Below are 23708 nucleotides of genomic sequence, written 5' to 3' on the forward strand. Positions count from 1 at the left end.
AAGACTTATAAAAGGTGTCCCACCTAGAGGAACGATCACCCCCAAACTAATTGATTTAGACTGGCTGCAGATTAAAGCGAAATTGAATTAAAATGTCCAATAGCCCACCAAGTTATCAGAACCGATTGTCCAAAATGACGTAAAGAATTGCTATATATTGCGCAGCCTCAAATCGTGTCGAAATGAGAATACTTACAGATGGTTTCAAACTTTTAGAACTTAGTTACATGTCTACTGTGCGCTCTAGAGTCTAGAGCCTTTAAATATACGGCCCCAAAACTATACAATAAGCTCCCACAGGAAACTGAAGACGTTCTTATTCCGCAAGTCCTTTGACAGTGACGATATAACAGTAAATGAGTAATACGTGATATGAAATGTTGAATACTCTGAACGAACAAGATAAAATGATAGTGGAGGTCCTGTAGGGATTAGGGTTCTCCTGCTGTATAGAACCGGAAAAACAGCCGTCATAAGTAAAGTAAGATTACAAGGTATGGCTTAAGATCAGGGATAGGGCTTCTAGTAGGTCAAGGGACATAGAGGATTAGTTACTTTATCCGGGAGCCCGTAAAAGAGGTACAACTTGAAATCATAAACGATACGAACAAAAATGATGAGAAGGATAAGTTGACGAGAAACAATATTGCATATTCAACATGAATACAAGAAAATAAGATAGAATAAGGGAAATAAAAGTAACTTGATAAGCATAAAAAAAAAATAGAACGATTGGGAGAGCCGTTAAACAGCAACTTCCGGGTACTACTATTACCTAAATTGACTTATATACAAAAACGAATTTTACAAAATCTTCAAATGAAATATTCTACATTGAATTAATTTCTTGTATTTATGTAAAATACTTATCTAATCATTAATTCATATTCGCTGTGTCCACTGGTTACCGATAGAAATAAATGGAAAGAAAGCGGAGAATTTGAACGTCATCAAAGAAAACGTATTTCATTGATCAGCTGATACGAGGTAAACAATTGCTGGAGCGAGAACATCTGGTACACACTACTATACAGACTTTCCCGTTATACTGTTTTGTGACTTTTGTGTGTTTCCGCTGTATTCAAAATTGAAAGCAAGGCAGATACAGGCCAGGTAAAGCATGTCACTAATAAGGGTTAACTGCGTCTTACTTCTATGATTACGCTAGTTTAAGAGGAAATAATATAATAACAAAGTGTAATATGTCTAGGCTAGAAGCAGAATGTATGGTGCGATTTTACGGAGGAATAAGTTGACTTGTCAAAGTCATATTTTTCCTTAGTAGAGGGATAAAAACTGTCTCATTGATTTCGGCATATTGCCTAAAACTGGGGAATGAGCTATTGTGCATTCATTATAAGAAATTAACATTAATACAGTGTTTATCGATCGTAATGTCGGACGTAATACTAAGAAACGTATTTAGGATATATCGATATTATTGCCCGTTTTAGAACTTGTGACCCCCGACCCTTTATGTTTTATACTAGTACTATATTGGAGTGGCACTTCAATTCTTTCCTGAAACATGAACTAAACATATGTTTATACAAATAGTGATCTATTATTTTATACTTCTCTGCACATTATTGTTGGTACAAACAATGCTTAATGTGAGTTTTTTCATCTCATTACATACCACAATAATAAATGGAGATATGAATAAATTAAATCACATCTTAGTACTAGAAAAAACAATGTGTAACTGGTAAAACAACAACATGATGACAGATAGTCAATTTCCATGGCTTGGTTATGGAACGGAATTGTCGTAATCAATATCACAATTTATATTTCCTTGTAATGGTGACAAAAGGAAAAATAAAACCAATGAAAAATCCAAAAATCACAACAGAAAAAGTAAAGAATTGCCTGGGAAAATTAAAGGCAAAAAAAGCGGCAGGACCAGATGGCCTAAAACCCGAACTATATAAGGCACTAGGAAAAAGCAAAATATGTCTTGAAACCTTACAGAAATGTTATCAAAATGAGTTGGACGAAAAAGAAAAACCAAATATGTGGAAGAAGTCAAGAACAAAGATGATTGAAAAGAAAAGAAGGCCAATGGCAAAAGACTTAAGACCCATAGCTCTATTAAATATTTCTTATAAAATATTCATGATGATGGTGAAAGAGGAAATAGAAAACCACATAAGAATGAATGAAGAAGACAATGAATGTCAAGCAGGATTTACAGGTGGAGGCAGGATAGAGGACAATATCTTTATATTACAGTATTGTGTGGAAGAGAGCTATAGTAACAAGAAACCTCTAATAGTAACTGCGATAGACTTTAGCAAAGCATTTGACTCTGTAAAAAGGGAGGTATTAATAGAAGTTTTAAAAGAATATAAAATTAACACCAAAATCATAAGTGCAATTGCAAATATTTATCAAGGAGATACTACGGGCATTGACTTAGGAGAAGGTATAGAACAAGAAATGGAAGTTACAAGTGGAATTAAACAAGGTTGCACAGGATCAACTTCACTTTTTAAACTGATTACGTATATTATCATGAAGAAAATAGAAGAGGAAGGAAACGGTTTCAGAAATCAGTTAATAAAGATAGAATCATTATTTTTTGCAGATGATGCCTTAATAATTGCACAGGATATACATAATGCTAAGCGTAACATTCAGATATTAGTAGAAACTAGTAAAAAATGTGGGTTGGAAATTAATAAAGAGAAGAGTAATATTATGATTTACAATATGAAAGAAAAGCCAGATATCATAGAGGGAATCAAAGTAGTAGAAAGTTTGACATACTTAGGAATAAAGCTAGACAATAGTAGGAATATATTTAAAACTCAGAAAAGGGTAATGATAGAAAAGGCACAAAAATTAGCTAATCTAACATATTCAGTTATAGAGAAAAGTTGCAATAAAGTGATGATAGGAAAAACGTTCTGGAAAAGTATTGCTTTACCATCTATTTTGTATGGAACAAATGTTATAAATCTAACAGAAACTGAAATAGAGAAACTACAAAGAATAGAGAATGGGGTACATAGGAAGATTTTAGGTGCCACTAAAAGCACAGCTAACACTGCTCTAAGAGGGGAGATAGGTGCATCTTCTATGAAAACAAGGGTGATGGATGGGAAGCTGCAGTACTTAAATCGTACCTTGAATGGAAAGAAGGAAATACTGAAAATAATTATCCAGGATATTCAAGAAAAAGAAGGAAGATGGTGGAAACAACCTGCAAAGTATTTGGAAGAATTAAGTTTAGGTATAAGACAAATAAGAAGAATGAACAAGGCAGAAATAAAAACGGAAACCAGAAAGTGGGATACTGAAAAGTGGAAAGAAGAAATAGAAAGTAAAGTGAGCCTAGAAATATATAGAACGTGGAAGAAAGAAATTAAGGAAGAGTTAATTTATGACAATACATTTGCTTCAGTGATATTTTTTAGAGCAAGAACTAATACGTTAAAACTAAATATTGTAAATAGACACAATGGAGGGAATATAAACTGTAATTTTCAATATTAAACTTACCCGATAATCATGTAGCTGTCAACTCCGTTGCCCGACAGAATTCTACGGGAGGGATACGCCAGCTATCACAATACTAGAAGGGGGTGTACTCACCAGCGCCACCTGTGGCCAGGTACTACAGTACTTCTTGTTGACACCTCCTCAATTTTTCCTCTGTCGTGCTTCCGGCAAGACGTTCTGGGATACGCTTATGATCTTGGAGTATTTTCACGGCTTTTGGTGAAGTATTTCTCTCAGATTTCGGCTGTCGCTTTACTGGAAAACTTCTATATTAGCTTAGATAGCTATTATTTAGTACTGATTAATGGTTAACGATCTTTTTGCTTGATTTGGAATCCCCACTTGGCTAGCTCTTTGATTCGGGATGTCTGACATTTCACGGGCCCCACCCCATAGACGATGTGGGTCTTGTGGTGGCCGTGTTCCGGGGGCCTCGGTGGATCCTCACACCGCTTGTTCTGACTGTGGGGAGGGACCCTGTCGGTTGGAGGATCGATGTGGGGAGTGCGCCGGACTTTCGGAACTTGATTTTGTCCGATTTCTTGGGTGTTCAACCGGGTTGGAGAGGGGGAGAGTTAGGAGGAGTTCTTCTCGCTCTTCACTTTTTTCCTCACCTCATGATCCCCTACCTTTTCCTCCCCCTGTAGTGGCTACCCCTGAACCTACTATTTGCCCTCAACCTGATATGTCTGTTGTTTTGCGTGCCATTCAGGCTTTAGGTGACAAAGTGGAGTCGGTGGTTAGTGATCATAAGTCTCTTATGGCCGAAGTCAAGGAACTTAAGGTCAAGAGTGCAGTGGGTGGTAATAGTGCCAGTGCTGTGACGAGTGCTAGTGTCAGTGCAGTGCCAAGTGCTAGTGTCAGTGTCAGTGTGGTGCGTGAGGGTACTTCTGTGCGTGCCAGTCGTCCTCCCAGTCCGGGACCTCTTGCAAGCTCCCAAGCCCAGGGGAGAAGCAATGTCGAAGGGCAAAAGGGTTCGGCAGGCCTTGATCGGCGCACAGAAGTATCCTCGGTGGTTGCGGGCGTGTCTTCCAGAGACCGTCACTCCCACCCGCAGACGATTGAGCCCGTCTTTTACTCGTCTGCTGAAGAATTGTCAGGGAGGAAACGTTGGACTCAGGTCTCAAGACCTCTCAAACGCAGAGTCCAGACCTCAAGAGCTCTACAACCTGGCTGCAGTCATTGGATCAGCTCTGACTCGCCGCAGTCATCAGTTGAAGGCACTCCTCCTAAGAGGAGTAAGGTGCTGCCGCAACAGATCTCTTCTGTTAAGGCTTTGCCTCAGCAGACCTTAGTGTCTGCCGACCCCAAGTTGACTCTACTGCAGTCCATGCAGTCACAACTTGCGGTCTTGATGCGTGAGTGTCAGGCTGAGAAGGTTACACCTCCTCCTGCGATCGCTCCGCCTAACCGCAGTCCTGCCTGCCAGGCGTACGATGTTGAGGCTCCTCAGGATACCTTACCACGTACTGAGTTACCAGTTTCCAGTGGTGTGCAGCTACCTCCGCCTTCCTTAAGGCAACCTCAGCAATGGGAACAGGAAGCTTATACCTTACTTCCTCCGCTTCCACTTGCGGTTCCACCAGTGAGGCAACACTCTCTTGAGGTACAACAACCTCTCCCATCCATGAGGCAGACACCTCAGCTCTCGCTGCAGCGACCTCAACCCTCCTCAAGGCGAGAGCCTCAACACCTTAGCCTTGCGCCTCAGGAACCTCAACTCGCGAGACAAGTAATGCGTTCTGCGCAGCCTCTACCCCAACTCTCGCAGCTCACACCTCAGGAACCTCAACTCGTTCCTCAGGAACTTGCTACTGCGCATCCGCTCACCTTACAGCAAGCGCAACCCTTGAGGCAAGACTCTCATGCCAGGAGTCAGCCTCCTCCGCCCATGCGCCTTCCTTCTGCTACTCCTTTTGACCAGCCTTTGCAGCCTGAACCTCAGGTTTTGCCTCAGCAGCAGAGACTTGAGGATGAAACCACAAGCGTTTTTGCTCCCGCTCGTGCAGATTCTGCTGTTCAGCATACCTTACCTCTCACTTCGCTACACTCTGGTGATGAGGTTTCTGATGATGAGGCTGCACACCTGGATCCCTCATCAGACGTGGATGAATCCAAGTCTTCTCCGCCTCCTATTGACTTTCATAAGGTCTTGGCTCTTTTCAGAGAGGTATACCCAGACCATTTTGTCTCTGCTACCCCCCGCTCTCCGCCATCTGAGTTTTCGCTGGGCATGCAGCCGGCCAAGTCTACTTATACTAAGCTCGTCTTTGCAAGGTCCTCTAGCAGCAACTAGGAAAGACTTCCTTTATGTTTCCTCCGACTAAGCTCACTTCTAAAGCGGGCGTTTGGTATGCCACAGGAGAGGAACCAGGCTTGGGAGTACCTGCCTCTGCCCAGGCTGACTTCTCAAGTTTGGTAGACTCTCCTCGTAGAACAGCAATGAGGCGCTCTAAGGTTTGCTGGACCTTCTCCGATCTAGATCACTTCCTTAAGGGTGTATTTAGAGCCTTTGAGATGTTCAATTTCCTAGACTGGTGCCTGGGGGCCCTTAGCAAGAAGACCTCCCCTGCGGACAAGGACTCAGCCATGCTCTTAATGTCCTGCATGGATAAGGCTATTAGGGATGGATCTGGCGAGCTTGCTTCAATGTTTGTGTCAGGAGTGCTTAAGAAAAGGGAGCAGCTTTGTTCCTTCCTTTCCTCCAGCATCACACCTTGTCAAAGGTCTCAACTCCTTTTCGCTCCGCTCTCTAAGTTCCTGTTTCCCGAAGAGCTTGTTAAGGACTTGTCTGCGGCCCTGATACAAAAGGACACCCATGATCTTGTGGCCTCATCAGCTCGTAAGACTAAGGTTGCTACCTCAGTCCCCAGGACTTATCGCACCCCAGTGGCTGATACTCCTGCTACGAGGTTTATTCCGCCCTTTCGTGGTAGAGCCCCCAGCCGAGGAAGCTCCCGTCCAGACTCTTCCAGGAGCAAGTCTAGGAAAGGTTCCAAGGCTTCTAAAGGCAAAAACTGACTCTCCTCCTCTCCAGACAGCAGTAGGAGCCAGACTCAAGATCTTCTGGCAAGCCTGGGAAAAGAGAGGTGCAGACGCCCAGTCTGTCAGTTGGCTGAGGGAGGGTTACAGGATACCATTCTGCCGCAAACCCCCTCTGACCACATCTCCCATCAACCTCTCTCCCAACTACAAAGAAAAGGACAAGAGGCTAGCGTTGCACCAGGAGGTGTCGCTCCTTTTACAGAAGAAGGCAGTGGTTATAGTCCGGGACCATCAATCCCCGGGCTTCTACAACCGTCTCTTTCTGGTGGCCAAGAAGACAGGAGGTTGGAGACCGGTGCTGGACGTCAGCGCGCTCAATGCTTATGTCACCAAGCAGACGTTCACGATGGAGACGACGAAGTCGGTCCTAGCAGCGGTCAGGCAGGAGGACTGGATGGTCTCGTTGGACCTGAAAGATGCTTACTTTCACGTTCCTATTCATCCAGACTCCCAACCTTTCCTGAGATTCGTTTTTGGAAAGGTTGTCTACCAATTCCAAGCCCTGTGTTTTGGCCTAAGCACAGCTCCTATGGTGTTTACGCATCTGATGAGGAATATAGCAAAATTCCTCCACTTATCGGACATCAGAGCCTCCCTTTATTTAGACGACTGGCTGTTGAGAGCCTCCACGAGTCGTCGCTGTCTGGAGAGTCTCAACTGGACTTTGGACTTGATCAAAGAACTGGGTCTGTTAGTCAATCTAGAAAAGTCCCAACTCATTCCCTCCCAATCCATTGTGTACCTGGGAATGGAGATTCGGAGTCAGGATTTTCGGGCTTTTCCATCGGCCCCAAGGATAAGCCAAGCCCTAGATTGCATCCTGAGCATGCTGAAGAGGAGCAGTTGCTCGGTGAGACAGTGGATGAGTCTCACAGGGACCCTTTCATCGTTGGCCCTGTTCGTCGAGCTAGGGAGACTTCACCTCCGCCCTCTTCAATTCCATCTAGCAGCTCATTGGGACAAGGGTTTGACTCTCGAAGCAGTCTCTATCCCAGTCACCAAAGAGATGAAGACCACTCTCTTGTGGTGGAAGACCAATCTCCTTCTCAGGGAGGGCCTATCGTTGGCGATTCAGACCCCCAATCTTCATCTCTTCTCGGATGCATCGGACTCGGGCTGGGGCGCGACCTTGAACGGACGGGAGTGCTCGGGAACGTGGAACGAGGAACAGGAAACGCTCCACATCAACTGCAAGGAGCTACTAGCAGTTCATTTAGCCCTATTGAACTTCAAGTCCCTCCTGCTAGGCAAGGTGGTGGAGGTGAACTCCGACAACACCACAGCCTTGGCTTACATCTCCAAGCAAGGAGGGACCCATTCGAGGAGCCTATACGAGATAGCAAGGGACCTCCTCATTTGGTCAAGAAGTCTAAACCTCACCCTAGTTACGAGGTTTATTCAGGGCAACATGAACGTCTCAGCAGATCGCCTAAGCAGAAGGGATCAGGTCATCCCCACGGAATGGACCCTCCACAAGAGCGTGTGCAACAGACTTTGGACCTTGTGGGGTCAGCCGACAATAGATCTGTTTGCCACCTCCATGACCAAGAGACTTCCTTTGTACTGTTCCCCAGTTCCAGACCCAGCAGCAGTTCATGTGGATGCTTTTCTGCTGAACTGGTCCCATCTCGACCTTTACGCATTCCCACCGTTCAAGATCATAAACAAAGTCCTTCAGAAGTTCATCTCGCACGAAGGGACACGGCTGACGCTGGTTGCTCCCCTTTGGCCTGCAAGAGAATGGTTCACAGAGGTACTTCAATGGCTGGTCGACGTCCCCAGGACTCTCCCTCTAAGAGTGGACCTTCTACGTCAACCTCACGTAGACAGGTTGCACCCAAACCTCCACGCTCTTCGGCTGACTGCCTTCAGACTGTCGAAAGATTCGCTAGAGCTAGAGGCTTTTCGAAGGAGGCAGCCAGTGCGATTGCCAGAGCAAGGAGGGTATCCACTCGTAGAGTCTACCAATCCAAGTGGGAAGTCTTCCGGAGCTGGTGTAGAGCCAATGCAGTTTCCTCTACCAATACCTCTGTGACCCAAATAGCTGACTTCCTATTACATCTTAGGAATGAGAGATCCCTTTCAGCTCCTACGATTTAAGGGTACAGGAGTATGTTGGCTTCAGTTCTCCGCCACAGAGGTTTGGACCTTTCTTCCAACAAGGACCTTCAAGACATTCTTAAGTCTTTTGAGACTACTAAAGAACGTCGTCTACCCACTCCAGGCTGGAATCTAGACGTAGTCTTAAGGTTCCTTATGTCACCTAGGTTCGAACCTCTCCAGTCAGCTTCCTTCAAGGACCTTACCCTCAAGACTCTTTTTCTCGTCTGCCTTGCAACAGCTAAAAGAGTCAGTGAGGTTCATGCCTTCAGCAAGAACATTGGGTTCACATCCGAATCTGCAACATGTTCTTTACAGCTCGGATTCTTAGCTAAGAATGAACTTCCTTCACGTCCTTGGCCTAGATCGTTTGAAATACCTAGCCTCTCCAACATGGTAGGTAACGAGCTAGAAAGAGTTCTTTGCCCTGTCAGAGCTCTGAAATTTTATCTTAATAGGTCAAAACCTATTCGAGGACAGTCAGAAGCCTTATGGTGTGCAATCAAGAACCCTTCGAGGCCCATGTCCAAAAACGGGGTTTCGTATTATATAAGGCTTCTGATTAGAGAAGCCCATTCTCACTTAAAGGAGGAAGACCTGGCTTTGCTGAAGGTAAGGACCCACGAAGTGAGAGCCGTAGCTACTTCGATGGCCTTTAATAAAAACCGTTCTCTGCAGAGCATAATGGATGCAACCTATTGGAGGAGCAAGTCAGTGTTTGCATCATTTTATCTTAAAGATGTCCAGTCTCTTTACGAGAACTGCTACACCCTGGGACCATTCGTAGCAGCGAGTGCAGTAGTAGGTGAGGGCTCAGCCACTACATTCCCTTAATCCCATAACCTTTTTTTAACCTTTCTCTTGAATGCTTTTATTGTTGTTTTTATGGTTGTTACGGTAGGCTAAGAAGCCTTCCGCATCCTTTTGATTTGGCGGGTGGTCAATTCATTCTTGAGAAGCGCCTGGGTTAGAGGTTGTGTAGAGGTCCTTTAGTAGGGGTTGCAGCCCTATATACTTTAGCACCTTAGAGTTGATTCAGCCTCCTAAGAGGAACGCTGCGCTCAGTAAGGAAGACGAACTTAAAAAAAGGCAGAGTAACGGTTCAAGTCGACTTCCTTACCAGGTACTTATTATTTCATTGTTATTTTGAGATAACTGATTATATGAAATACGGGATACTTAGCTATCCTTTAATCTTGTACACTGGTTTTCACCCACCCCCCTGGGTGTGAATCAGCTACATGATTATCGGGTAAGTTTAATATTGAAAAATGTTATTTTTATTAGTAAAATAAATTTTTGAATATACTTACCCGATAATCATGATTTAATTGACCCTCCCTTCCTCCCCATAGAGAACCAGTGGACCGAGGAAAAATTGAGGAGGTGTCAACAAGAAGTACTGTAGTACCTGGCCACAGGTGGCGCTGGTGAGTACACCCCCTTCTAGTATTGTGATAGCTGGCGTATCCCTCCCGTAGAATTCTGTCGGGCAACGGAGTTGACAGCTACATGATTATCGGGTAAGTATATTCAAAAATTTATTTTACTAATAAAAATAACATTTTTTGTGAAAATGAGGAGGAAGATTTGATACATTTTTTGTTATTTTGCCAGGAATATAGAAAAGAAAGGAATAAAGTAATTGAGCTACAACAACCATACGAGGAAGGCCCAAAGAAAATAGTAGGAATATTTTTATTTAGTGAAACAAATATAGAAAAGAAAAAAGAAGTATTAAACATAATGTGGAAGAAAAGACAAAGCAGTACAAGAAGATAAGCGTTAGAGGCGCCGTTGTAAAGGCTATGCCTCGCCCCAGAACCTGAACCTGAACCTGAACCTGGCCTGCTGTGTCATAGCCAAGGAAGCATTTACTTATTGACACAACCACCTGACCAATCACTACCAAGGTGACTGTCCTTTCAAGTACATATCAAAACATGAATGAAAGTTATTAAAAAATAAGGATTATCAGGTAGTTTTCTCTATGGTATATATTTACAACTTCACTTTGTATTAATATAACTGGGTTTGTTCCGTAACCGAAATACAAACCACGCTATTTACAAAGGGTTATTACTTTTAGCGTAGCTGAAATGGCGAGCCATTAGAATTTAACGAGGGTGTATTACCCCCGCGCTAGTTAGCGGGGGGGGTAGGGGAGTGGTAGCTAGCTACCCCTCCTCCCCCTCACACACAGGTGAATACTCACTTTCACTTTTGGCTCGGACTGTGACAGACGTCTCTGTCTTGGTCCTCGCTTGGCAGCCATTGTCTGTTTTGTCTTTACTTAATCGCTTACTTTTCTTTTACTCAATATATATGTAAACATGTTTTCATGTTTGTATATATATTTGAGTATAGAAATAAGTAAGTTTCCTTTTCAGATGTGTGTGTGTAGTGTACGATATCTACGTGGAGGCCTCGGCAGTTAGGCCACCACGGCCTAATTTTATGGGTTGCGATCGAGTTTGACTTCGGTCTTTCTCTCTCTCTCTCTCTCTCTCTTGAGGTCGTTCACCCTTTTACTATGTTTTACTACGCCCTTGTAGCTTCCTTCCCGTGTGGGTGGGGTTGCTACGCCGTACATTTTGTCTCAATTAGTTTATGAATCTAATTGTAGTTGTTAATTTTTCAGCTTGTAGAACGATTCCTTTCGGGGTTTTCGTTTTTTCTTTAGTGTTCATTCATTTTTAAATTACATAATTACATAGTTACATAATTATAATTGTTATAATTCTGTTTTGGTTACAGCTCTCCTTCCGCGAGTGTAAGTGGTTGTGAGGGCACGTGCCTGTTGTGTAATTCTTGTTCCTTTTCCTCGGGATTCCTCTTCGGAGCCTTCCCGGGGGAATGAATGTGTACTAATATTATTTGTTTTATTTTTTTACAGTTACCGATCTAGTTCGTTTCTGTAATATAGCAACGGTGTGAGCTGTCTGGTTGAGTCCTGGGGATTCGGCTGTTGCTGCCTCCCCCCTTGTATTGTCGTCAGGGGCGTGTCTCCTACTGGTAGTACTCCCGTGTCGACGGACAGCTCTCCAGTTCATTTTAGAACAGTCAGGAGGCTTGCCTCCTTGGGCGGATAACTTTCCTTCCGAGGGAAGTTTTTTTCCTGTCCAGGCTTGAGCTTTTCCTCTTTTGGGGGGTTCTTCTCTTGCCTTTTTTTCGTGCGACTATGCTCTTGGTGCTGAGCGGTCGCACCTGCAGTTTCGCTCAAGGGGCTGGGCAACTGCAGGAGCTCCTCTTCGGAGGATTGCCCCTTTTAGGTCACTGGCTGACCAGTCTCTTCCACGAAGTGTTTCTCTTTCGTTCGCGAGAGAGTACACTCATAGAGACTCCTCTTCGGAGGTTTCTTCTGTTGCTGTTGCTGTTGGCCTCCCTCGCCGTAAGGCCCTCCGTCCGCCTCGTCGTAAGGGCCTCTCATCTCCCTATAAGGGTGCTTGAGGCGCCTTTTTGAATCTCCGTTTGCAGCCTACAACTTCTTTTTCTCGATCTTCCGTCTTGGTGCAGATGGACAGCAGTCTAATCTCGTCTTCCGACGGGCAACGGTCTTCCCGACGGACAACGGTCTTCCCGACGGACAGCGGTCTTCCGACGGACATCAGTCTCCCGGCGGACAACGATCCCTTCGGGGCAAAGGGTTGCCCCCACGGGGGTTCTTCCCTTGCGTGTCAGGGTTTCCCTGCGCGCCCTTCTGTTCGTCAGCGCTCTCCTGTTCGTCAGCGCTTTCAAGATGATCTTCCCTGCGGTTCCTGTTACGTGCCCTGTGCGCCCACGTTCGCCCTCGCGATCTAGAACTTCGGTTCAGGTCGGGGTCAAGGACTCTTCTTCTTTGCGCAGGCTTCCACGCGTAGCCTTCTGCTCGTCAGCGATCATCAGCTCGTCAGCGATCATCAGCTCGTCAGCGATCATCAGCTCGCCAGCGATCGTCAGCTCGTCAGCGATCATCAGCTCGCCAGCGATCTCCGGATCGCCCACGTGTGTTACAGCTGGCACGCCAACGTTCTCCAACACTTCTGAAGGAATATGGTTCGCCAGCTACTAGCTCAACTGCGGATGCTGATCGCCATCGCGCGACCCTCAACTGCAGATGCTGATCGCCATCGCGCGACCCTCAACTGCGGATGCTGATCGCCATCGCGCGACCCTCAACTGCGGATGCTGATCGCCATCGCGCGACCCTCAACTGCGGATGCTGATCGCCATCGCGCGACCCTCAACTGCGGATGCTGATCGCCATCGCGCGACCCTCAACTGCGGATGCTGATCGCCATCGCGCGACCCTCAACTGCAGATGCTGATCGCCATCGCGCGACCCTCAACTGCGGATGCTGATCGCCATCGCGCGACCCTCAACTGCGGATGCTGATCGCCATCGCGCGACCCTCAACTGCGGATGCTGCTCGCCATCGCACAACCCTGAACGATTGCCCGCTTACGCATGCTGCTCCTCATCGCACAACCCTGAACGATCGCCCTCTTGCGGATGCTGATCACCATCGCACCCTTTCACGCGATCATTCACCTGCGCATGCTGCTCGCCATCGCACAACCCTGAACGATTGCCCGCTTACGCATGCTGCTCCTCATCGCACCACCCTGAACGATCGCCCTCTTGCGGATGCTGATCACCATCGCACCCTTTCACGCGATCATTCACCTGCGCATGCTGCTCGCCATCGCACAACCCTGCACGATTGCCCGCTTACGCATGCTGCTCCTCATAGCACAACCCTGAACGCTCGCCCTCTTGCGGATGCTGATCACCATCGCACCCTATCACGCGATCATTCACCTACACATGCTGCTCGCCATCGCTTACCGCCAGCGATCTTCTTCACCTACGCGGCAGCACGATCCCTCGCCGTCACGCCCATTCGCCTGCGCGCCCGCGCGATCGCTCGCCTGCGCGCCCGCGCGATCGCTCGCCTGCGCGCCCGCGCGATCGCTCGCCACCGCGATCGCTCGCCTGCGCGCCCGCGCGATCGCTCGCCACCGCCGCGATCGCTCGCCTGCGCGCCCGCGCGATCGCTCGCCTGCGCGCCCGCGCGATCGCTCGCCTGCGCGCCCGCGCGATCGCTCGCCTGCGCGCCCCCGCGCGATCGCTCGCCTGCGCGCCCGCGCGACCGCTCGCCTGCGCGCCCGCGCGACCACTCGCCTGCGCGCCCCGCGCGACCATTCGCCTTTGCGCGACCGTTCGCGGCGAATTCCACAGCCGGTGGTAGCAGCAGGGACGCGTGCTCCTAGGCGGCACTCGGGATCACCTCCATCCAAGCACAGGTTGGTAGTGCAGGACGAAGACAGGTCAGTACAGCATTCTTCCCACCTTCTTTTCAGGCAGGAACCGTCGTGTCCTCTCCAAAGGATCGCCCGATCCCTTTCACCTTAGCGAGGATTTCGGACTCTGTGTCCTTGGAGCAGCAGACATGGTTTGATCCGCTGGCACGGGCGTTAATGAGGTTTATGAAACCAGCACTCACCGGCCAGGGTAACAAACCAGCGGCTGTCTCTCCTACGCTGAAGAGAAAGAGAGGAGTGGACTTCGTGGTGACTTCCCCCAGGGCGAAGTTGGTTCCCAAGAGGTCGGTCTCGAGGGTCCCCTCTCCTGCACGAGTACTCTCTCCTTCTCCCGCCCTGGAAGGATTTTTGGCGGGGGGGCTTTCCGTTGAAGATTTCTCCATCGGACAAGGGGTGACTGCTTACCTCTTCCTCTGGGAGCTTACCAGGTTCTTTCCCTCCTCGGTTACGGCCCGAGGTTTGGTTCAAGGAAGCTACAGGAAGATCAAGGGTACTTTCCTCCTCTCGAGCTCAGGCACCTTGGCCTTTCGTCGTTAAGTATCTACTTGCGGACAAGCTCGATGTTGTACCATCTGGACGCACTGACTGAAGGCTTCCTTCGGGTGTCTCATCTGTGGAGGTCAACGACCTCAGACACCCTTCCATCCTTGAGAAGAGTTTTGTCTTTGCCCAAGGACAGAGACTTAAACATCTGCTGTGCGGAGTAAATCGACTTCCGGTTTCACTCCTCCAAGGCGCTTTCTTCCAGACTCTGCAGGGCTCCAGCTCCCTTTTCTTTCAACCACGTCGGCCTAAGTTATCGGCTACGACAACCGGGACAAGGTGTCCAATTGCAGTTTCCTCCTGTCAGGAACAGATGGCACGGGAGACTCCCCCGGGGGGGCATAGTCCTAAAAGGAGTTCACGAACTCTAGGATTGCAGGTTTTTTCGCTGGGAGGATGCTTAAGGTTACTCATCCGAATGACAGCTTCCCGATGCCCATTCCCGCACAATCTCTGTGAGTAGCCAAGGATATCGCGCCTGCCGTCTCTGTCAGCGAATTCAGTGTCTCTGAACCTCTATGCCATAGCATCAGCAGAGTTGCCCGGTTGGGCAGAATGATCCATACCTTAGGCGAAGGTCTTCCTTAGGATCATCGACGGCTTCACCCCCGGCCCCCTCAGTCGATCCTTTCTTGTAAGGAAGGATCTGAGAGGGGATGTCCATAGTCGACCTCTCAGCCCTGATCAAGTTTGTCGAACAAACTTCGGCCAGCGTAGACCAGCAGAATCGATCAGACTGGTAACGAGGCGACAGGACTCCTTTAACCCTGGATCGGAAGGACGGGTACTTTCAGTTTCCATTCCATCCATCTTCCAGGGTGCTCGTCGAATTCAGCCTAAACTGCAAGTATTCCTGCTTATGATGCAGTGTGGCTATCCCGCCGTGGCATAGCAGGTTTGTTTCCCCAGAGAACTCTCCCTGCCTTCCTCTTGGCCGCTCAGGTGCAGACTTCCGCCTCCTCTGCTGTTTGGAGGGCTGGTCAACTCCGGTAGGCTCGGGTTTCGACCTTCTTCAGCGCCGGGAAAAGCTTCCGAATGCTGACCATGAGTGTGGGCTCATGGTATTTTGCTTGGAGCCTTCTCTTCCTCTGCCTCAACATCTGGAGTATCTGGCCATGATATTGAGTCAACCGCCTTACCACGTTGGAAACCCCGCTTCTCGTCCGTCCAGCGAGGTTAAGCAACGTCGGTACTTGGATGGGTGACCACCTGGGGACGCCAGATTCTGTTACCACATCCTCCGAGCCTTCCTTTCGGTTCACCGTGGCAAGACTGAGGAGAGTCGCAGTACCTGTTCTCAGTCAAGCAGAGTTTTCAGCCCTACCTTGGAACGTTTCCTAGTTCTTCTTTCCTCATTGACCCGTTTATAGTCCGAACGGTCGCCTCAGGATAAGTTCCATGTGGGGCGATCCAAGTTCCGGTGGCTTCAGGCAATGTTTAACCGGACTCCCTGGCCCTATGGGACCAGCGGAACTATTAAACCTGCAATGGGTGTTGACCTATGGAGCCTCTTGATGGTAGTGGATATTCTCGTCCTTTCCCCACATTCTTGATGCGGTTCTCGGACTCGTCAAAGGAAAGGGGGGGGGGCATGGTCCGGTCCAGGCCTATGGTCAAGACCTGAAGGATACCTCTCCATCATTCAGGCAGGCTTAAGGGCCTTAGTCTGGCCCCTCTTCAGATCCTACCGCTCCTGCCAAGTCGCCCCGTTGCGTGTCGACTTCATGCTAACCAGCAGGGGACGCATTTTCACACCTTCACATCTTGCAGTAGAGATATCGGGATGATTGAGATTCTCTCAATTCCACCATCGGCTCTCTCATTCCAGGCAGGGGAATGTGTCTCTCAGACTATCCGAGCAGAGCCTCATAGAGAGAGTGTACCTAGGGGTCTTTGACCTTGGGTAACCAGCAAGTGCTGGTCTGGGGGACCTGATCGCGACAGCTTGGAACCTCAAGCTTCCGCTAGTTTTCCCCCCAGTCTCAGACCCCGAGACTCTGGCAAGATGCATTCCGGTGATGGTGGGACAACTTCGACGCCTGCGTCTTCCCTCCTTTTTGTCTGCGGACAATGGGTCTCAACAAAACCAGGTTGTCTGTCAACCTTTCAATGGGAGAGCTCCACTGGGACTATGTGCAGAACGGTTTCTGGACCCTCTGCTTCCCCTGACGGAACTCCCGGGAGAGCTTCTCCCACGGCGCAGACTACTCAAGCAACCACACTGCGACATCTCTCCCGAACCGGGGCGTCGCTTCGGCTTCATGCCTGGAGACACTACGCTTCCTCCTCTAGAAGAGACAACCCGCTACAGTCGCGGTACGGAGGTCGCGTCATCTGCGATAGTCATCCACAGGGGTCTCCCAGGCAAAGTGAAGAGTCTAAGGTGGTTGGTGCCGTGGGAGATATACCTCTTCCCGTGAGGCCTCTTCTCCAGCAATAACGGTCTTATTGCCTTTCGGCGGGAGGAAACTCCTTTCTGCTCTTGGCAATGAAGCCTGTCGCTCAGCCTTTCCCTGACCTTCAGGCTTAAAGGAATAACTTTTTCCTGCCCGCTGGATCTATCCTCGCTCATGCGAAGCTACGATCGTCCCTGCCCTAGTCGGAGGAAGACCTCCAACTTGGAGCATGGCTCGGACTTTTAGTCCTTTAAGAGATCTTCTCAAGACCCTTTTACGACAGGCCTCGGATTGTATTCCGCCCTGGGTCTTCTGCTCACTCTGGCCACGGCCAGTGTGTAAGCAATCTTCTTGGTCTCTTACTACTCCCCCCCTTTCTAAGGAAGAGGGGAAGGCAACATTCAGGCTCGCTCCTGAGTTGTTGGCTAGACTCAGAATCTGAGGGTCCCGACCCTTCGGTCCGATTCATTCAAGATTTTGAGTCTCCATTCTGTGTCTGATGTCCCAAGACCTTCTCTTTCTTGCCAGTACAGGAATCGAGAGGTTAGCGCTGGGAACAGCTGCAGTTTGGCCTCAGTTGCAGCCGATTTGGGAACACAAGGAGGACATGGGGGGAGAGTCACCAGTATACCTCTTCAGCCCGGACTCAAGGACATTCATCTCGACCTGTCTTCAGACCCTCCCCCGTCACGTCGCCCTACAGCACGATGTTAAATACATCGCAACGTCCCTCGCCTTCGAGTAATACTACTCTGTGACGCAGGTGCTACAAGCTGGAGTCTGGAAGCGTCTGATGACCTTCGCAGCCCGCTTCCTGCAGGGCGTGACCCACAGGAGTCTCGATACGTTTTCTATCGCTCTGTGGTGGCTACACAACAGCTGGTCTAACCTCAGGCTCCTTTTTGGACAGGTAGCAGAAGGTTGAGGGCATTGTTATCAGGTTTTAGTCTGCATGAACGAAAGAAGTATGTCTGGCCCTTACTTCTTTCTTCATCATCCCCTCTATGGGGAAGCAGCATCCTGGTCTCTGCATAGCTGACCTCGAACCTCTGCAGGTAAACCATGCTTCCTTGTGTTCCGAGTATTGAGTCAATACTGTCGCGTCCCCCATACCCTGACGAGGTGGTATTGGGAACGTCTTAACCCAGAGTTCCTTCTGGAACTCCAGGTCAACTGCCTAAGACGGGTCACACTTCTTCCTTCACACACAAGCTTACGTAGGCCACATGGTTCCTTGCGGTGCAAGGAACTTGTGAGGTGCAGGGACTCCTTTTCTCGAGTGCGACTCACTCGGATTCTGAGTCCCCGGGTAAAGCCAAAGCCAGTATGGCTGGGGACTTTCCACCCTTCCTAAGGGATAAGTCACCCTTTGTAAATAGCGTGGTTTGTATTTCGGTTACGGAACAAATGACAAATTCGAAGATAATTTGTATTTTTCCTAACCATACAAACCTTAGCTATTTACACATATTTGCCCGCCAGCCCTGTCCCCCAAGACAAGTCCTACCTCTAAGTGAAAGTGAGTATTCACCTGTGTGTGAGGGGGAGGAGGGGTAGCTAGCTACCACTCCCCTACCCCCCCGCTAACTAGCGCGGGGGTAATACACCCTCGTTAAATTCTAATGGCTCGCCATTTCAGCTACGCTAAAAGTAATAACCCTTTGTAAATAGCTAAGGTTTGTATGGTTAGGAAAAATACAAATTATCTTCGAATTTGTCATATTTTATTTAAACAATCTTGTTCTTTCCAATTCAATCTCTTCCATGTAATTTCTCTTAATAGTGAAAACCCTATGGCAGTGTGCAAGGGTTTGAGGATAAAGACAGAGATTTAGGTCAGGTTAGGTGAGAGGCTGGAAGAATACTCTATACCTACAGCTTGAAAAATCTTCATCATTCTAATTCACAAAAAGAGAGACACAAAAGACCTGAAAAATTATCACCCAATACTGATTCTCCGTAATATATGAAATATTTACAAATGTCATATTAAGCCAAATAGAAAGACTGCTAGACTTGATTCAACCAAGAGAGCAGGCTGGTTTTATGAGTAGGTATTCAACAACTGATCATATCATGTAATTAACCAGCTAATGGAAAAGTCAACAGAATATGACAAACCACTATGTGGGGCATTTATAGACATTGAGAAAGCTTTTGATTCTGTCAAAAAATCAGCCCTAGTGAAGGCCCTTCAAAGACAAGGAATAGATGAATCTTATGTTAGAACACTTGAAGCTATACAGGAAGTACTGCAATCCTAAACCTACATGAAGATAGTGAGAAAATTCTGGTTAAAGAGTTAGACAGGGAGACTCAATATCTCCTAAATTATTTTAACAGCATGCCCAGAATAAAGTTTCAAGAATTTAGATTGGGAAAATGAAGGAATTAATATTAATGAAAAATACCTTAACAACTTACATTTGCAGATGGCATAGTTGGGATTTTCAGTCCTACACTTCTGCTTTCTCTATTCAAATCTTTTAACATCTTTTGTAATTCCTCCCATTTTTCACTAAAGTCATGGGAAGAATTTCAAAAGATAATAGAAGATTTGAATAGATAAAACAAATGTAGGACTGAAAATGAATAGGAGTAAAATTAAGATAATGTTCAATGAGAATGTAGAGACAACAAATAAGAATTATGGACGAACCTCTAGATTTTCAATATTAAACTTACCCGATAATCATGTAGCTGTCAACTCCGTTGCCCGACAGAATTCTACGGGAGGGATACGCCAGCTATCACTATACTAGAAGGGGGTGTACTCACAAGCGCCACCTGTGGCCAGGTACTACAGTACTTGTTGTTGACGCCACCTCACTTTTTCCTCTGTCGTGCTTCCGGCAAGACGTTCTTGGATACGCTTATGATTTTGGAGTATTGTTCACGGTTTGGTGAAGTATTTCTCTAAAATTTGCAGCTATTCGCTATACTGGAAACTTCTATATTAGCTTAGTTAGCTTTTGGAATTAATTTGATTAATTATGGTGACGAAGAGAGTATGAACTCTCTTTCACCTTTAAATGGCCGACCCTTCCCTTAGACGGAAGAGTTGGTGTCTAAGAGAGTATAGACTCTCTTTCTTAATTTTGCTTAACAAAAGTTATAGATTTATTTTATATCTCTCCGCCTCTTATAGGCCTCTTCGATTAACTTCCTTTTATTATAAACTTATTAAAATTAATTTTTATATTTGTTTATATTCGACCTTCCTAATAGTAGGCGGTCTTTTCTTGGTACCGAAGTTAATTAACATTGAGCCCGTCATTTCGGTTTTACCTGTTAACATATGCTATTTTAATGTCTTTGAAAGAATTTCTTTGATAGTCTCGTACTGTTTTCAAAGTTGAACTAACGTTTTGTTTTGTCTCTGCAGTTGTTGACGTTCAGAATGTTCAACTTGCGCTCTATCGTTACGATAGAGAAAGAATTTTCAATATTAAACTTACCCGATAATCATGTAGCTGTCAACTCCGTTGCCCGACAGAATTCTACGGGAGGGATACGCCAGCTATCACTATACTAGAAGGGGGTGTACTCACAAGCGCCACCTGTGGCCAGGTACTACAGTACTTGTTGTTGACGCCACCTCACTTTTTCCTCTGTCGTGCTTCCGGCAAGACGTTCTTGGATACGCTTATGATTTTGGAGTATTGTTCACGGTTTGGTGAAGTATTTCTCTAAAATTTGCAGCTATTCGCTATACTGGAAACTTCTATATTAGCTTAGTTAGCTTTTGGAATTAATTTGATTAATTATGGTGACGAAGAGAGTATGAACTCTCTTTCACCTTTAAATGGCCGACCCTTCCCTTAGACGGAAGTGTTGGTGTCTAAGAGAGTATAGACTCTCTTTCTTAATTTTGCTTAACAAAAGTTATAGATTTATTTTATATCTCTCCGCCTCTTATAGGCCTCTTCGATTAACTTCCTTTTATTATAAACTTATTAAAATTAATTTTTATATTTGTTTATATTCGACCTTCCTAATAGTAGGCGGTCTTTTCTTGGTACCGAAGTTAATTAACATTGAGCCCGTCATTTCGGTTTTACCTGTTAACATATTATGCTATTTTAATGTCTTTGAAAGAATTTCTTTGATAGTCTCGTACTGTTTTCAAAGTTGAACTAACGTTTTGTTTTGTCTCTGCAGTTGTTGACGTTCAGAATGTTCAACTTGCGCTCTATCGTTACGATAGAGAAAGAATTTTCACGGTTTCACGTTGCAGTAAGAGTAACCGTGTCTAGCGTTTTGTTCATTCTTTCTTAACTTAATGGTTTTAATCCTAATAAAGGAACTTTTCATTTTGGGAAATATTTCAGTTTTTTCCTTTAACAATAATATGTTTTAACGATATATATGATTGGGCTCTTCTCTCAGGTTCTAAGTCAAGAGAGAGAGAGAGAGAGAGAGATAGAGACGGAGGGAGAAAGAGGAGGATAAACGTTTCATTCAAGCGAGTAACGTTGTTATCGTTTTTGCTCTTCTCCCTAGTCTCTTTAGGGGAAGAAGGTAAACGTTTCTAGAGTGATCTAGTGTTTAGTCTCTTTCCAGCCACTGAATTATTTATCTTTCATTAGATTTTTCTGTTACATTGTAATTCTGTTTTCGCAATTACTAACTTTTGAGAAAGGATAGAATTGCGTGTTTCAGGTACAAACCACTTAAAGTTTCGAGTTCAGTGAAATAAGTGCAAACAGAAAATCAAAGTGATAAGTGATTAGCGCAAAGTGTGTCAGTGTTGTGCGTGAGGGTACTTCTGTGCGCGCCAGTCGTCCTCCCAGTCCGGGACCTCTTGCAAGCTCCCAAGCCCAGGGGAGAAGCAATGTCGAAGGGCAAAAGGGTTCAGCAGGCCTTGATCGGCGCACAGAAGTATCCTCGGTGGTTGCGGGCGTGTCTTACCGAGACCGTCACTCCCACCCGCAGACGATTGAGCCCTTATTTTGCTCGTCTGCAGAAGAAATTTAGGGGAGAAAACGCTGGTCTCAGGTCTCAAGACCTCTTAAACGTAAAGTCCAGACCTATGCCAGACGTACGAAGTTAGAGTTCAACAACCCGGATGCAGTCATTGGGTTAGCTCTGACTCTCCTCAGTCATCAGTTGAATGCACTCCGCCTAAGAGGAGTAAGGTTCTGCCGCAACAGATCTCTGCTGTTAAGGGTTTACCTCAGCAGACCTTAGTGTCTGCCGACCCCAAGTTGACTCTACTGCAGTCCATGCAGTCACAACTTTCGGTCTTGATGCGTGAGTGTCGGGCTGAGAAGGTTGCGCCTCCGCCTGCGCTCGCTCCGCCTGCGCTCGCTCCGCCTGCGCTCCCTCCGCCTGCGCTCGCTCCGCCTGACCGCAGTACCGCCGGCCAGGCGTACGATGTTGAGCCACGTTATGAGTTACTGATCCCAGTGGTGTGCAGCTCCCTCCGCCTTCCTTAAGGCAACCTCAGCAATGGGAACAGGAGGCTTATACCTCTCTTCCTCCGCTTCCACTTGCTGTTCCACCAGTGAGGCAACACTCGCTTGAGGTACAACAACCTCTCCCATCCATGAGTCAGTCTCCTCAGCTCTCGCTGCAGCGAGCTCAACCCTCCTCAAGGCAAGCACCTCAACACCTTAGCCTTGCGCCTCAGGAGCCTCAACTTGCGAGACTTTTACTGCGTTCTGCGCAGCCACTACCTTTTCGCTCTCAGCTCACACCGCAGGAACCTCAACTCGTTCCTCAGGAACTTGCTACTGCGCATCCGCCAACCACTCAGCAAGCGCAACCCTTGAGTTCAGCCACTCATGCCAGGAGTCAGCCTCCTCCACCCATGCGCCTACCTTCTGCTACTTCTTTTGATCAGCCTTTGCAGACTGAGCCTCAGGTGTTCCCTCAACAGTGTCTTGAAGAGGAAACCACAACTATTGTTGTTCCAGCTCGTTCTGACTCTGCTGTTCAGCATACCTTACCTCCATTTTCAAACATTATGATAATGGAGGTTATTTGTATTACTTATAAAAATATATTTGTATTCCTTGCAATATATTTTTAACAATATCGCAAAATATGGCAAAAATATGAATCATGAGTTATGAATGTAAGGTAAATATTATGTTGATATTAAAACCCCATGCAAGCATGCATAAAGCACTCTAGCACTGGTCATGGAATTTCTGAGAATGTTAAACGCCATGCACACGCTCTGCTTACCTTACAGCATGCTCTACATACAGCATGCTCTGCTTACAGCATGCTCTGCATACAACATGCTCTGCATACAGCATGCTCTGCATTCAGCATGCTCTGCATACAACATGCTCTACATACAGCATGCTCTGCATACAACATGCTCTGCATACAGCATGCTCTGCTTTCAGCATGCTCTGCATACAACATGCTCTGCATACAGCATGCTCTGCATTCAGCATGCTCTGCATACAACATGCTCTACATACAGCATGCTCTGCATACAGCATACTCTGCATACAACATGCTCTGCATACCTTACCGCATGCTTCTCAGTCACACATCTTTGGTTGTTGCCAACTCACTAGACTGTCAAGCAGTTTCATAACGTTGCCTTCTAGTCTGCTGCTTTTGCACCAGTGAAACCCTCACTGAGAGAACTTTGCTTTTCTAGGATATGGTCCCTGTAGATGAGAAAGTTCTTTTCTCCCTCCTTCTGATATTCCCTTGAGGACTCTGTCATTTGGAGGGAGCCTTTAGCTGCGTAGCCTCCTATGGACTTTTATTTAAGCATAACATGCTTCCAGGGAAGGTAATGGTTCCACTTCAGTCGCTAATCCCGTCTGTTACCACACCTGCTCCCAT

At 46.8% G+C, this 23708-nt stretch overlaps 1 protein-coding gene across 2 annotated transcripts in view; it reads left to right on the forward strand.

The window, feature by feature from the left end:
* Positions 1 to 976: 976 nt before the first annotated feature.
* snz (snazarus) overlaps positions 977 to 23708 on the forward strand; it is a 264501-nt gene continuing 241769 nt past the window's right edge. For both annotated transcript variants that reach the window (XM_068383069.1, XM_068383070.1), the window contains exon 1: positions 977 to 1113. The gene's annotated coding sequence lies outside the window, so the exon portion shown is untranslated. The remainder of the gene's footprint in view (positions 1114 to 23708) is intronic.

Source organism: Palaemon carinicauda, chromosome 11 (genome assembly GCF_036898095.1).
Source record: "Palaemon carinicauda isolate YSFRI2023 chromosome 11, ASM3689809v2, whole genome shotgun sequence".
Classification (NCBI taxonomy): domain Eukaryota; kingdom Metazoa; phylum Arthropoda; class Malacostraca; order Decapoda; family Palaemonidae; genus Palaemon; species Palaemon carinicauda.